The following is a 15557-nucleotide window of genomic DNA, read 5'->3' as shown; positions in this document are numbered from 1 at the left end:
GTAGAGCATGCCATGAGGGTTGAGTCAGGGATGGGTCGGGCACATAGTGGGGGTGGCGACAAGAAAGCTCGTGGATTTGATAGTTTCAGAGGTCCTATTAGACGTAGGGGACGCCATGACAGGGTTCGTCATCATCCCTACAGTCGCCCCATCCAGTCATCACTATAGGCTTTAGCAGGTGGTTCTTCAGGTTATAGCGGGCATAATTCTGAGCAGACTTTCCGAGGTTCTTACTCTCAACCTTCAGACCGCGGAGGGTATTCTGGTTCTTCTATGACAGTTGAGCAGCCTATGGCCAGAGGAGCATGTTTTGAGTGTGGTGAGACAGGGCATTTCGCGAGAGAGTGTCCTAGATCCAGGCAAGGTTCTAGAGTTCAGACATCTAGGCCTCCAGCACCGCCAGCTAGAGGAGGAGGATATTCTGGTAGAGGGGGTTCGCAGTCTGGCAGGGGTGGCCATCAGCCTAGCAGAGGTGGTCATCAGTCGGGTAGGGGCAACGCTCAGTCAGTGAGAGGAGGATCTCAGGTAGTACGTGGTAGTCATGGAGGCACACAGTCCGAGGGTGGACGTGCCCATTTCTATGCTTTTCCGGGTAGACCAGAGGCCGAGGCCTCTGATGCGGTTATCATGGGTATTATTTCGGTTTGTCACCGACCAGCTTCTATTTTATTTGATCCGGGTTCTACTTTCTCTTATGTGTCCACTTATTTCTCTACGGTTCTGGATATGATTTGTGATATACTTGATGTACCTATTCGCGTCTCTACTCCTGTCGGAGATTCTGTGATAGTAGATCGGGTCTATAGGTCTTGTGTAGTCACATTTATGGGGTATGATACGTGGGTAGACTTGGTTATTTTGGATATGGTGGATTTTGATATTATTTTGGGCATGGACTGGTTATCTCCTTATCATGCTATTTTAGACTGTCACGCCAAGACAGTCACGTTGGCCATGCCAGGTATTCCACGGTTAGAGTGGAAGGGTACTCCTAGTCCAGCACCTAAGAAGATCATATCATTTCTTCGGGCAAAGAAGTTAGTGGATAAGGGATGTTTAGCCTATTTGGCTCATATTCGAGATACTAGTATGGATACTCCCTCCGTAGAGTCAGTGCCAGTTGTTTGTGAGTTCTCAGAGGTTTTCCCTACAGATTTGTCTGGTATGCCGCCTGATCGAGATATTGACTTTTACATTGACTTGGAGCCAGGCACCCGACCTATTTCTATTCCACCCTATCGGATGGCTCCGGCAGAGTTGAGAGAGTTAAAGGAGCAGTTGCAGGGCTTGTTGAGCAAAGGATTTATTAGACCCAGTGTTTCTCCCTGGGGTGGTCCCGTTCTGTTCGTGAAGAAGAAAGATGGTACCATGCGGATGTGTATCGATTATCGGCAATTGAACAAGGTTACAATCCGAAATAAATATCCAATACCCCGCATTGATGACTTATTTGACCAGCTTCAGGGTGCATCGATCTTCTCTAAGATTGATTTGAGGTCAGGCTATCATCAATTGAAGATTCGAGCGGAGGATATTCCGAAGACCGCTTTCAGGACCCGATATGGTCATTATGAGTTCTTGGTGATGTCTTTCGGACTTACTAATGCCCCCGCAACATTCATGGATTTGATGAATGGGATATTCAAGCCTTACTTAGATTCATTCGTGATCGTGTTTATTGATGACATCTTAGTGTACTCTCGGAGTAAGGAAGATCATGAGAGGCATCTGAGGATCGTGTTTGGCCTATTGAAGGAGAAGAAATTGTATGCCAAGTTTTCCAAGTGTGAGTTCTGGCTCAGTTCTGTGGCATTTTTGGGACATGTTGTGTCCAAGGACGGGATTATGGTTGATCCCAAGAAGATCAAGGCAGTTAGAGATTGGTCCAGGCCTACTTCGGTGACGGAGATTCGGAGTTTCGTGGGCCTTGCGAGTTATTATCGTCGATTTGTGAAGGGGTTTTCATCTATTGCTTCCCATTTGACTAGGTTGACTCAAAAGAATGTGCCTTTCCAGTGGTCCGATAAGTGTGAAGAGAACTTTCAAAAGCTCAAGGCTTTATTGACTTCAGCCCCGATTTTGGCTTTACCTCTGGAGGGAAAGGACTTTACTGTTTATTGTGATGCTTCTCGGATTGGCTTGGGTTGTGTGCTGATGCAAGAGGTAGGGTGATCGCGTATGCTTCGAGACAGTTGAAGGTCCACGAGAAAAACTACCCCACTCATGACTTGGAGTTGGCTGCAGTAGTCTTCGCTTTGAAGATTTGGAGACATTACTTGTATGGCGTCCATTGTGAGGTGTTCACGGATCACCGTAGTCTTCAGCATGTGTTTAATCAGCGGGACCTAAATTTGAGGCAGCGTAGATGGATGGAGTTGCTTAAGGACTATGATATCACCATTCTTTATCATCCGGGAAAAGAAAATGTGGTAGCTGATGCGTTGAGCCGAAAGGCAGTGAGTATGGGTAGCTTGGCGCATTTGATTGTAGAAGAGCGTCCTTTAGCCATGGAGGTGCAGTGTTTGGCTAATGGTATGGTGAGACTCGATATTTCAGAACCTGGTAAGGTTCTAGCTTGTGTGGAGGTGAGGTCATCTCTTTTGGAGCAGATTAGGGCTCAGCAGTTTGAGGATGTGAAATTGTGCAAGATTCGGGATAAGGTGCTAAGTGGCGAAGCCTAGGAGGCTATTATTGATGAGGAGGGTGTTTTGAGGATTAAGGGGCGCATTTGCGTTCCTAGAGTTGGTGATTTGATTACGTTGATCTTGAAAGAGGCTCATAGTTCCAGATACTCCATTCATCCAGGAGCAACAAAGATGTATCGTGACTTGAGGCAACACTATTTGTGGGGTAGAATGAAGAGAGACATTGTGGAGTTTGTTGCTCAGTGTTCGAATTGCCAGCAGGTTAAGTATGAGCACCAGAGACCAGGTGGTGTGCTTCAGAGGATGCCCATTCCCGAATGGAAATGGGAAAAGATTGCTATGGATTTCGTGGTTGGTCTTCCGAAGACTTTGGGCAAGTTAGATTCGATTTGGGTTATTGTGGATAGGTTGACTAAATCTGCACACTTCATTCCAGTTCAGATTACTTATAATGCAGAGAAGTTGGCCAGGATTTACATTCGAGAAATAGTACGATTGCACGGAGTTCCTATTTCCATCATTTCCGACAGAGGCACTCAGTTTACGTCCTATTTCTGGAGGACTTTGCAGAAGGAATTGGGAACTCAGTTAGATCTTAGCACCGCGTTCCACCCGCAGACAGATGGTCAATCCGAGAGGACTATCCAGGTGCTTGAGGATATGTTGAGGGCTTATGTTATTAATTTTGGTGGCCATTGGGACAAATTCTTACCCTTGGCAGAGTTCGCGTACAACAATAGCTACTATTCCAGTATAGATATGGCGCCATTCGAGGCTTTATATGGTAGGAGGTGTCGTTCTCCTATTGGGTGGTTTGATGCTTTTGACGTTCGACCTTGGGGTACAGATTTGCTGAGGGAGTCTTTGGATAAGGTGAAGCTTATTCAGGAAAAGCTTCTGGCAGCTCAGAGTAGGCAGAAGGAGTATGCTGACCGAAAGGTTCGTGATATGGAGTTCATGGTTGGTGAGCAGGTCCTATTGAAGGTTTCACCCATGAAGGGTGTGATGCGATTTGGGAAGAAAGGCAAGTTGAGCCCGAGGTTTATTGGCCCTTTTGAGATTCTTCGTCGTGTTGGCGAGGTGGTTTATGAGTTGGCGTTGCCACCAGGTTTGTCAGGTGTTCATCCGGTATTCCATGTTTCCATGCTGAAGAAGTACCATTCAGATGGGTCTTATATCATTCAGTGGGATTCGGTACTATTAGATCAGAATCTATCCTTCGAGGAAGAGCCGGTAGCAATCCTAGATAGGCAAGTGAGAAAGTTAAGGTCCAAGGATATTGCTTCAGTCAAGGTGCAGTGGAAGCACCGTCCGGTTGAGGAGGCCACTTGGGACACCGAGACAGATATGCGGAGTAGACATCCTCAGTTGTTCGACAGTTCTGGTACGTCCTTTTGTCCACCTTTACCCTAGTCGCTCGAGGACGAGCGATTGTTTGATTGGTATCTGATGTAACGACCCGTTTGGTCATTTAGCACTTTAAAACTACGAAAAGGGTATGGGACTATATTGTATTTATTTATATGATTTTAATACATGTTATAGTTTATATGAGATGATGAATAGAGTGAAGTAATCTGAGGACTAATGATATATTACATCTGGTGAAAGGGCAATTGATGTCTTAGGAAGACATTTGTTATGTAAAAGGAAAAAAAAAAAGTGGACAGCCCACTATTTAGTGGTCTCACGTAAAAGTTGGCAAAAATATGTAGTTAATTAGAAATAAATGAAGTGGGCAAGCCACTTTTATTATGATGCTGAGTGACATTTGAAATGTAAAAAAAAAAAAAAAAGTAGGTCAGCCCACCATTTGGTGGTCTCACGTAACCCAAGGAGAGTTGACAATAATATATACTCAATTAGAAATAAATGAAGTGGGCAAGCCACTTTTATGATATTGCCAGGAATAAAAGAGGAATTAAGTGGAAGGTTTGTTTTTGGTTTACACGGAAAGAAGGCAAAAGATAGAAAAGAGAAGGAAACAGGCCAGAGAAATTGTAAGATTTCTATTCCAAATTAGGATGTGTTCTTGCATTATACATTTGTTTCAATGCTTTCTTATTTTCCCATTCCCATGTATATGCGTGTTTGCTCTGTCCTTTGTATTAGTAGTTTGGGTTTTTAGCACTTGTGGTAATTTCTCCCTGAATTCTACCCATGACGTGTCAACTTTTTGTTGTATATTCCAAGGAACTAATTTCAATAGTTAGTGGGGGTGGTAGTGTTGTTGCTAATTTGCAAAATGAAAAGCTTTGAGAAGTTACTGGTGAATTGTTGGTCTGCCAGTTCGTATTCATGGGAAAAATAAAAAGGGGTACATTTATTTATTTATTTTCAAATGTTAGCTTTGGATATGACCTCCACAAATTGAGTTTGGATGATGATACCGGGGGTAAGTTTCTAATCTTAAATTAAGTATTTCCTCATGATATCATCCATTATTTAGCGATATCATCCATGAGTTTAGATTAGAAATTGGTGGGTTTTCCATGGAAATGAGTTTTCAAGTAAAATGTGGAATTTGCTGTTATGCATTTGGAGTAAAAATTGTTGCCACCATAAATAAAAATCACGGGGCTTGCTATAGATGGAACCATGTTCCTGTTAGGAATTATAGAAACTTTGTTGATTTGGTTAAGAAAATTAGCAACTTTTCAAAGTGCAATTAAAATGAAACCCTCTTTTTCTTTCTATGTGAGCCCACCCCTAGCCTTTATAAATTGTCAAGACTAATGATGGCCACCAAATTAATATATACGTACATGAGTCAGTTGCTTCTTTACTTAATAGTCATGCGTGGAAAGGCTGTCCCCCACTAGTTACCCACTTAATCTTTAGTTAATCACTTTTATTTCTCACTACAATTCAACATTTAACTAATTACATACATGATTAATTTCTTATAACAAAAAAAAAGAAATATATCATTCGTGATCGGATTTCAATGATTTTTGAGAATCATAAACTTTGGGCTATTGAATGTCAGTTTTTCAATAAAATTACAGTTTTGTCCTTGTGGTCCTGAGGTCACTTTTCGAGGCGCGTTTTTGGGTTTTGAGTATAAATATAGTAATATGGGTGTCCTTAGATTCGTATTCTATCGTAGATCGCATATTTGATAGATTTTGATCATTCAGAGGCTCTACGCAAAGGGAGGGCATTAGTTTGATTGTTCGTGGCACCCGCTCGACATTGAGGTAGGTTACGGTCTACTTTAGTTAGACTCTGATTAGAGAATCGTATGTAGTTGTAGAAAGCGACGGGGATAGCATATAGGCCTTCGGGCATGAAGTGGAGGTGGATTCCAATTAGGTTGGCTCTGTCAGCTGTTATGTGGGCTTGTCGCCTTATGCGTTATTTTCTGTGATTATCACCTGTTTGTATCTCTGTCATATACTAGCTCCCTCATCATATGAAAAGGTATGATAACATTATTATGACTTGTATTTGTTGATTGTTCATTGGTGTTATTGTTGAGACTGATATCATGCATGACGTGCTTTCCATATTATTCTTGTGATGATGGTGAGCTAAGTGATTGAGAGACTCCGAGGTTTTTGTCGGAGATTGAGAGTGACGGAGAGACTCCGAGGTCCTTGCCGGAGATGGAGAGTGATAGAGAGACTCCGAGGTCTTTGCCGGAGATTGAGAGTGATTAATAGCCTCCGAGGTTTCTGCCGGAGAGCACGAGTGGTACATGGACTTCGCCGGTCCCCCATGGGTCATGGCTTTGAGGCACTTCCCTTAGCATGTGTGTACGAGAGTGGAGTGAGAGAGGTGACTATTGCATTGCATTGCATTCATCCACTCATATATTTGACTGATCATTTGGTGAATTATATCTGTCTTGGTTGATTTCATGATTCCTTTACACTTTATTTATATATGATACGTGACCATACCTGTTTGCTCTATATGCTACTTGTTGGTTTCAACTTCTTCATGCGTTATCTAATCACTGTCGGCCTATGATGCTTACCGGTACAAGTGTTGTACTGATACTACTCTTGCTGCAGTTTTGTTGAGTGCAGAGTACGATCCAGGTTCCAATTCTACACCCCGTGGCTGATAGGCGAGGGTGACATCTTTCAGTCATTCAGGGTGAGCTACTTGGTCATCCGTGGCCCCTGAAGGACCTCCTCCTCTATTTATTTCTGTTTTTATTTCGACAGACAATATGTAGCCTTCGGGTATTTCAGACTTCTATTCCGTATTATGTTAGTGCTCTTGTACCCTCTAACCAGATTTTGAGGTTGTCGTGACATTTCTAGTTATGATAAGTATTTAAGACTTGATAACTTATTCTTATTTAATTTACTGCTTATTTAACTTGTTATTAGTAATGTGGTTCGCCTACTCAGAGGGATAGTGTAGGTGCCACCACGATTTGCGAATTGGGTCGTGACAATAAGTACATATTGCTAAGGCATTTCTACATCTCTTTGCTCACCTGCAATTGCACTTGGTTATACCTTCTTTTGGTGGATCAGATCAAGTTTATAACTGGATTGTAATGAAACACAAACATGCATCTTCTTTTAGTTCTGTTGTTGAAGTTCATTCCAGCAGCTACCTTATCCAGCAAAGGCTTTCGTTCTCTCTGATCTAGTAGTCAGCGTTTAATTTTATATTATGAGGATGCATTCTGAAAATTTCAGTACAATGTGTTCTTTTCCATATCCCTATAGTCATTATTTGAGGAAGCATATCTTTAGGTATTGAACCGTACAATGATGTGATACTCAAATCTGAAGATTGTTGAATTAAAAATCCACTAAGTAAAAATTAAAAAAATGAAAACATTCCAGTTAGCTAGGTATTGCTTCCCACTTCTCTTGTCTTCTTATTTGAGTTTTTGTTGCAATTACATGACCCTTTGAGCATTTTCTACATAAATTGATGGAATTATTTAAGTTTCCTAACATAGTTGAACATGATGTGCAGCCATGGAAGAATAACAATAACTTCAGAAGGTTGTAGGATTTTGAGAATTCCAGAACTTTGCTGCAAAAGCAATTAACCCAATCGGAAGGGGTAACCAGCAAGAAGTCAAATGTCTCTATGAAAAAATACTAAGCAGCAACAGTCACCAACAGAGGCGGATCCAGGAATTTGAGATTCGGGTGCCACACTATTTTGGGCTTCGATTCTGGTTATTCAGCCTTACAGTTTATATAGACCGACCGATTATCACACTATTTTGGCCTTTGACTTGATTTATTTTGAGCTTTGGTTCGAGTTATTCATCTTAGCTACAAGTATTTCTATTGTTACAAGTTTTAACTCGTGGAAAGGCAGAAGCGTCGGCTTTCTCGATGCATTCCATAGCTCAGCTCCGCAAACAAGGGAATGACCCAATGCATCAATTGACTTAAACGAGTTGGGGAACGAAGCATCTTCCGTCCGTTTATATAGACAAACCGATTGTCACACTATTTTGGATTTCAACTTGATTTATTTTTTCTACTGTCGTAATTCGGGTTATTCATCTTTTCGATTTATATAGACATCGATTAAACGAAATAATTTAATAATTATGATAATTTTAAACAGAGCATAAAAATTCAATAGTATTACTAATATCAACAAAAATATATTATTCATTTATAATTGAGAGTTATGTTTTGAAGCTATCAGCTAACTCAAGACTAATCAACTAGAACTAGAACTCAACTTAGATGCACATTTAGATATCAAAATAAAAAATGAATAAACACTATGAACTATAAAGAGAAGCAAGGATTTATAAAATTTTAAAAAGTCAATGTGACTCATTAGGGGGGAAAAAAACCATCAGCAAGTAAAGGAGAACGAATCTTCTGTAAGCTTCTTAGAAAAGAGAAGTCTTTAAAATAATTGGTGCAAGTTAGACTTGATCCCAGGTGCTGTGGGCACAACTTTCGGCCTTTCACCAGTGGCACCAAACAACCATTTGTTAGTCAGGGTGCCATTTTACATATTTATATTATTTCCCATATATACTCACATATATATATACAAGGTTTTGCTCGAGGTGTGCCGGTGGCGTGGCATCCCCACCCGTCTTACTAGATCCGCCCCTGGTCACCAATCACTGAAAGTAAGGCGTATGTTACTGAAATATTTTAGCCATCTGTATAATTGAATTCTAAGCACACAAGTCTCAATTTTACCTTTATGCTTAAAGTAGGTATCCCTGTTCTTCGAATACCTTGTGAAAAAAATAGTAGAAAATATTTTTTTCCTGCCAATATTGAACAAATTATTAGCAAGTACATGACAAATCTCCCGATACTTAGCTGAAAGCAGCAATTCAGACGACATTGCGTTCGTTTATTTGTTGAAAAGATAATATTTTTCCTCTCTATAGTTATTAAGCTCATTCTAATTTCAAGTTCTAACTAAATATCTTGGTGCTTTTAAAATTGATTACGAATTTGTAGCATGCTCTTCTTGAATCCCTAGATGAGATGTTTTATGTTGTAGTAATAAGTATGGTCGGCTCAAGCTTTTTTATATTTATAGTAAAGAAGCATCCATAGATGCACACATACCAGCCAAAGAGGTGATTTGCAAATCAAAAGAGGTGTGTGATCAAGTCATTTGAATGGTTGATCCCGCATCTATTTCAGTTTTCACAGGGATATATAGAACATACATAGAGCTGAGGTAAAATTCTTACTATACTCCCTATTTACTGGCTTTATATAGCCAACAACTCTCTCTGCCGTAGAATGCTACTTCTGTTTGACTATCTTTCGTAGAAGGTCTATATGCAGCCTAACTAATGAAATTGCACTATATAGCTTGCAGAAGCGCTTGAGTTTCTGGTTCTTATATGATTAAATACGACCACGAAGGATGGTCCGTAAACTGGAATATGAACCGTAAGCCAAGTTTACGACCACTGTGTACTTCAAATCAGATTTTTAAGTCATTAAATAAGGGGACCAAGGCTTATTTCATTTCACTTCTACATCACACCCCTTCTCTCTAAAACATCTCTCTACATATATTCCACAAGAATTCAAGGATATTTGGTGATCAACAACATAAATCAAGGGAATCAAGTGTAAGAAAACCACCAAGATCATCCAAGATCAAGAAATCCAAATGGAGATAAACTAGGGTTTTGCTCAAAGTGGAGTATTATCAACTAAAGATTGTTCCTACAACATTTAAGGTAAGATTCATGATATTTCTATGTTGTTTAAGGTAGTTAAGAGTTGACATACTTGGATTGTAGAAGAGTATAGAAAAATGAGTCATGAATATGGAATAGTGTCATTTTGGGAAATAGTATGAATTGAGCTATGGGTCTTGATGTATTGTGATGTAAATACGATATAAATGATGTTGAGAACATGAGATGAACAATGTATGTAAACGGACGTCGTGTTTGTTATGGCCATGGTTATGGATGAATTGAATGTAAGTCTAGAAATATGGATAATATGAATGAGGAATGGCTATTGTTATGGCATCGTGAATTTATTATTGACATTTGGGAGTTGAGATACGTTATGGAGGAGATGCTGTCCGATTTTCTCTAGCTTTAGTCATATATGCTAGCTATCGATTCTACTGAAAGTATGACTTCAATGAAAGTAGAAACGCTAGCATTGGAGGAGGACACGCAAGTGTAGAATAGTGCAACGGAAAGGTATGTAAGGCTAACCCTTCTTTCATAAGGCATGGTTCTTTGGCCCAACATCTAAATCTTCTGTAAGAATATGATATCCTTCAATTGATTTGATCTTTCGAGCTAGCAAGCTCACGATTCTTGATATGCTACAATTGTACTAATGTCCTCGTATAACGAGTACGCCTATAAAGATGGATGTGACGAATGACAATGATAGTGATAATGATATCGACGATGATAATGATGAAGATGATGATAATGACGTTGATAATAATGAAGCTTATGAGCTATTATGTATATGTATCTATGAGTGACTATTATAGAGCCCCGAGCTTATGAGGCCGGGTATGATATGTAAATAAGTATGTATACGATTACGAAACGCGCGCACAACTCTGCAGATGGTACGGATAACCCTGACGCCTTGGTAGGGCCAGGTAGATGTAACCCTGAAGCCTCGGTAGGGCCAGGTATGAGTAACCTTCAGCCTTGGTTGGCCAAGTATGTATGAAACACCGATCCTATGTGGTCGGGTATGCTATGTAAATGCTATGTATATGATATGATTATGTATATGACGTGAATATGAATATGATATGACTATGTATATGAATGTAAATAAGGGCATGTATACGAATCCGAGCACAAATATGGTACGGGTACTATTATGGAATACGGATAATGATGTATGTACACAAATACGTATTAGAAACGGAAAGTTCCTATGAAAGACAAGTAAGTGCATATGATGATGATATTGCCATCTCCCATTCTATGCTATTTCTTGTGTTGCTATTTATGCTTCTATATTGATATTGATCATGCTTTACATACTCAGTACATTCTTCGTACTGACGTCCTTTTGTTTGTGGACGCTGCATCATGCCCGCAGGTGCACAGGGAGAAAGGCTTGATCCATAGCTGCTTTCTCAGATATTACATAGCATAGCTCCATTTCATTCGGCGCCATAGCTTTTGGGTACTTATTCTTTTGTGTACATAATTATGGGCATAGCGGGGTCCTGTCCCGCTCATGTGATATGTTATACTCTTCTTAGAGGCTCGTAGTCACGGGTATATGGTTAGATATGTCTGGCCTTGTCGGCCTATATTTTGTATATCATTTTGATAGCCTCGTCGGCTCATGTACGTTGATGTGGAATAAATGCCAATTATGATATAAAGGCATTGTCGTCCAATGGGACGAGTATGATGAATGAATAGATATATATGTTTAATTGTATGGTTTACCTAGATATAAGTATATGTGTAAGTTAAGGGGCGCCCGGGTGGGCTAGCACCAGGTGCTCGTCGCGGCCCTCTAGACGGGTCGTGAAAAAAGTGGTATCAGAGCAGTTTAGTCCTTGGGTGTGTCTACGAGCCATGTCTAGTAGAGTCTTGGTTATGGGTGTGTTGCGCGCCACACTTATAAACAAGAGGCTGCAGACATTTTAGGAATAAATGACCTTCTTTCTTCGTAAGAATCGTGTGATAGAGCTATGATGTAAGAAATTCTTGTTCCTTAATCGTGTGCTGTGTATTTCAGAAATGCCTACAAAGAGAAAGGCTACAGCAGCCCAAAAGGGCAAGACGGTGGTAGAAAAGCGGGCTGAAAGTGCACCGCCACCGGTAGTAGAGGAAAGTGAGTCCCAGAGTATAGCTCAATCCCAGTCCTCCCGTTCAGTGCCTATATTAGAGGAGCGTGAGGGAGCCTCAGCCCCAGCTCCAGCACCTCCAGCTCCTCCACCGGATGCTTCGGGCCAAGATGTGATATAGGCCATTAATTTGCTGACTCAATTGGTTGTGGCCCAGACTCAGAGGCAAAGTTCAGGGCAAGGTGATAGGGCTATTAGTGCCAGAGCCCATGATTTCATTACCTTAAACCCTCCGAAATTCATTGGATCAAAGCCGGAGGAGGACCCTTAGGATTTCATTGATGGTATGTTGAGGACGCTTCGATTGATACATGCTTCAGACACCGAATCGGTGGAGTTAGCGTCATATAGATTGAGAGATGTCTCTATCCAATGTTATACAGTCTGGATGGCTTCACGGGCAGCCAATGCACCTCCCTCGGTATGGCAAGAGTTTGTTGATGCTTTTCTCCGACATTACATGTCTCCAGAAGTTTGGCGAGCTAGAGTTGATAAGTTCATAAATTTGAGGCAAGGTAGCATGAATGCTCTAGAGTATAGTCTCCGCTTCAATTCCTTGGCTAGGTATGCTTCGGCCATGGTAGCAGATATGGGTGATCGGGTACACCGATTTGTGAAAGGCCTAGGGCCACATTTGATGGATAGATGCTTGACTGTGTCCCTTCAGGACGGTATGGATATTGCGCGCATTCAGGCCCATGCTCAGAACTTAGAAGAAAGCTTGCAACAGCAAAGAAGTGAACGCGAGCAAGATAGGGGCCATAGCAAGAGGGCCAGATCTTCTGGTCCGATGAGTGAGTTTAGGGGCGGGCACAGGCAGTAGATGTCCAGGCACTCAGGCTATTCTATATCTAGCGTGCCTCCACGGTTTTCAGGCCAGAGATTCGACAGATATACTCGTTCCGGGCCGAGTCAGAGTTATTCGGGGTCTCAGTTCAGAGATGATTCGGGTCAGGCAAAGCCACCCGCACTACGATGTTCCCAGTGTGGGAAGTTACATTGGGGTCGATGCCGGTTGGGTTCGGATGTTTGCTATTCATGTGGTCGACCAGGCCATATCATGCGTGATTGCCCCTCAGTTCATGGTAGAGGTAGGACTGGGGCCTTCAGGGTCGATAGCCGGATCTTCAGCATCTGTACGCCCTATGGGGCCAGGTTCACATGCGCCAGTCGGCCATGGTAGAGGTAGAGGGAGAGCTCCCAGTTCTAGCGGTCCTCAGCACCGTGTTTATGCTTTGGCTGGACGCCAAGATCTCGAGTCTTCTCCTGACGTGATCACAGGTATATTATCGGTATTCTCTCATGATGTATATGCTTTGATTGATCCGGGCTCTACATTGTCATATGTTACTCCATATATTGCGGGTCGATTTAGGGTCGAACCAGAGTCGATCAAACCTTTTGAGGTGTCTACACCCGTGGGTGAATCGGTAATAGCTAGCCGGGTATATAGAAATTATGTAATTATGCTTTGTGATCGTCGTACCATGATCGATTTGCATGAGCTAGAAATGGTGGATTTTGATGTTATTATGGGCATGGATTGGTTGGCTTCTTGTTATGCCAATGTTGATTGTAGAATGAAAATGGTTCGTTTCTAATTTCTGGGAGAACCAGTTTAGAATGGAAAGGGAATACGGCGTCACCAAAAGGTAGGTTTATTTCCTATCTAAAGGCAATAAAAATGATCACAAAAGGTTGCATTTATCATCTAGTTAGGGTTCGAGATGTAGAAGCTGAATCGCCGACTCTTCAGTCAGTTCCCGTAGTAAACGAATTTCCAGATGTGTTCCCGGAAGAGCTTCCAAGCCTTCCTCCCGAGCGGGAGATTGATTTTTCTATTGATTTGTTGTCGGGCACTAAGCCGATATCTATTCCTCCTTATAGAATGGCTCCCGCAGAATTGAAAGAGTTGAAGGAGCAATTGAAAGACCTGCTTGATAAAGGCTTCATTAGGCCTAGTTCATCCCCGTGGGGAGCACCCATATTGTTTGTCCGAAAGAAAGATGGCTCCTTGAAAATGTGCATTGATTATCGGCAATTGAACAAGGTGACGATTAAGAATAAATATCCTCTTCCGAGGATTGATGACTTATTTGATCAATTGCAAGGTGCCAAGTGGTTTTCAAAGATTGATTTGAGGTCCGGATATCATCAAGTGAGACTTAGGGAGAAAGATATCCCTAAGACGGCCTTTAGAACAAGGTATGGTCATTTTGAGTTCCGGGTGATGTCATTTGGGCTAACTAATGCGTCGGCGGCATTTATGGATCTGATGATTTATACAGATATTACTCTGAAGCGGTCACATATATCGTACATATCAAACCGAAGCATATACATACAAGCCGTTGAGGCTGTCATAGCAAATGGGATCACTTAAACGCTAACCACAGATATGACCGAACAATAGAGACCCACGACCCACATATATGTCTATAGGCCTCTAACAAACAAAATAGAATCATATGACGGGACAGGGCCCCGCCGTACCCCTGAATATACACACACATATATACATAACGGAAGAGTATGTACCAAAAGATGGGCTCCAGAACAAGGGAGCACTCCAAAGCAGCAAAACAGATAATCTAAGCCGTCGGGTCTCTCACACGAACGTCCGTACCTGCGGGCATGAAACGCAGCCCCCCGAAGAAGAGAGGGTCAGTACGGAATATGTACTGAGTATGTAAGGCATGAAATACAACTAAAAAGATCATAACTGAAACAGAGATTATAGAAGCCAGGTATTAAAATCAAGATACCACTGTACCTGTGTAGTACGGAGCAAAAACAAACATTTTCATATTACATATCGTACCCGGCCCACCCTGGGACTCGGTGAGTGAAAATCATATCATTATGTCATCATGAAAACATGTATACATATATCGTACCCGGCCCACCCTGGGACTCGGTGAGTGAAAATCATATCATTATGTCATTATGAAAACATGTATACATATATCATACCCGGCCCGTTAAGGGACTCGGTGATCAAATCATGTCATCCTGCTTTCATATCATCGTGCATGCATATACATATACATATACATACCGTACCCGGCCCTCTAGTGAGGGGCTCGGTGAATGAAGTCATACCGTACCCGGCCCATTAAGGGACTCGGTAAATGAAATAATATCGTACCCGACCCATTAAGGGACTCGGTAAAAGAAATCATGTCCACATATACCGTACCCGGCCCATCATGGGACTCGGTGTCATAATCATATCATCATATACAGATAACATACCTGGCCCTTTAACGAGGGACTCGGTGAATAATGCAGAGAATGCGCACGATTACCTATTCTGGCCCGGGCTCAGTGAAAGGCATACTGAGACTTGCACGAACAGAGTAGTGCGAAACCATATGCACGTAAATCGAGTCTCAATAGACAAGTATACTTATCGGCATCTGAAGGCTCAGAACAAGTTTCAAATCAATCGGAGTTAGTATAGGAAAGTTACAAGCTTTTGAAGTCCAGAACGTTCCGTAAGCGTTTCAGAAGCCACTTTTGGAATATCACGACCATAATCATATCAAAATCTTTTGGACAACTTTATGGATCACATCAAATAGAACTTTTGAAATCTTATATACATATCAAAACATATCAAAAATTCAT

Source organism: Lycium barbarum, chromosome 6 (genome assembly GCF_019175385.1).
Source record: "Lycium barbarum isolate Lr01 chromosome 6, ASM1917538v2, whole genome shotgun sequence".
Taxonomy (NCBI): Eukaryota; Viridiplantae; Streptophyta; class Magnoliopsida; order Solanales; family Solanaceae; genus Lycium; species Lycium barbarum.
The sequence above is the reverse complement of the archived record's forward strand: the minus strand, read 5'-3'. Positions refer to the sequence as shown.